Below are 1,497 nucleotides of genomic sequence, written 5' to 3'. Positions count from 1 at the left end.
GAGGGAGAGCAGCCCGCAGCCTCGTGACCCGGGTCTGGCACGGAAGTCGTTAGGGAAGCAGCACCACTGTGTGCGGGGCACAGAGCCGGGCCTTCCCCGGCGCCTGAGCCCCCAGCTGTGTCCTGACGGGGCTCCGGCCAGTGGTAGGGGCGTCCAGGGAAGAGGATGGAGGGGACAGAAACCTCTGGCCGAGGTGAGCCTGTGTGGGATGAACGCTCCCCGGTCCCGGCCCGTGCACCTCTTGCCCTGCATCTCACGGTCCGGCTGCTGGTGCTCGGGATCCGGAACAGCTGCTGACGAGCGTCCTTCCCTCTCCCTGGAAACGGCCACACCAGCTTTTGTGAAACTTCTCTGTAGTTGCTCCGGGCAGGGTGGAGAGAGCGAGCAAATAATCAGTCAGATCTTAAAGTAGCAGTAACCACAGTAGCGTCCTAAACGCCATTTAACATTTTTCTGACAGTTTGCTTGGGCATCACGCTGGCTGATGGTTTAGTGTGAATTTGGACCGGACAGGTGTGCGGGATGCCCAGCCAGCGGCCCGTTAGCTTTATGGCACCTGGAGAATCATTTGACTTCTGAGCTTCATTGTCCTGTGAAGTAAGAATATTCCTGGCTCCAGGGGCAGTTACAAGAGATGAGAGAACACAGCCAGGGACTTAGCACAGAGCCTGGCCCGGAGGAAGCGCGTGGCAGATGCCAGCCACTGTCGTCATTGTAATCAAATGGCGGACACGACAAACTCTAGAGAAATGGATATGACACATTTCAACACAGGCCTTGAAATGCCCGTGCTACGGAAAATTCTAGAGAGAGGACAGCACCGCTCCCTCCCTGTACCTGTTCTCACGCAGCGCTGGCCAGAGCGTTGCAGCTTTCATGAGGCTGTGGTGCTGCATGTCTGCTGGGAGGAGGGGTGAGTGTGGAGACGGGAGGCAGCAGACCCGGCCCTGGGTCTCTGCTGCTGCTGGGCCTGCCCTCCTTGGGCATATTGAGGGGTGGGAGGGGGAGCAAGTGCTTAGCGGGGAGCACTGAGGCAGCACTGCCTGGACGCTCCTGCTTTGGGTAGAAGGTCATGTGAGAGGGTCGGCGGCCTTCATGTTGGAATGGTCACGATGGTGATGAGTTACTTGGGTGAAGTGAACCCGGGGAGAGTGAGTGTCGTGTCGGATTGGACTTGAGCTTACAGCGGGAGCTCCAGCAGTGGGTGGACTCTGGCGAGTGGATGGCTGACCTCGCATCTTGCCCGGTAGAAGCTTGAATAGAAGAGTGACTGGAAGGCTGCTGAGTCAGCAGAAATCTCCTCAGGACCCTTTCTCGTTATCTTCTCAAGAGATGACCTGTGGGGCCCTGGCCAGTTTGACTCAGTGGTTAGAGGGTTGACCTGTAGACAGAAGGGTCACGGGTTCAATTCCCAGGTCAAGGCCAGTGGGGAGGCAACCAGTCAATGGGTCTCTGACATTGATATTTCTCTTCCTCCCCCTCCCCCTCCCCCTCCCC

General features: G+C 58.0%; 1 protein-coding gene across 1 annotated transcript in view; it reads left to right on the top strand.

Annotated features, from left to right (window-relative positions):
- PRRC2B (proline-rich coiled-coil 2B) overlaps positions 1 to 1,497 on the top strand; it is a 52,073-nt gene that overhangs the window by 1,625 nt on the left and 48,951 nt on the right. The gene's annotated exons all lie outside the window — the stretch shown is intronic.

The sequence above is a fragment of the Myotis brandtii genome, unplaced genomic scaffold (assembly GCF_000412655.1).
Source record: "Myotis brandtii unplaced genomic scaffold, ASM41265v1 scaffold699, whole genome shotgun sequence".
Taxonomy (NCBI): domain Eukaryota; kingdom Metazoa; phylum Chordata; class Mammalia; order Chiroptera; family Vespertilionidae; genus Myotis; species Myotis brandtii.
The sequence above is the reverse complement of the archived record's forward strand: the minus strand, read 5'-3'. Positions and strand labels throughout refer to the sequence as shown.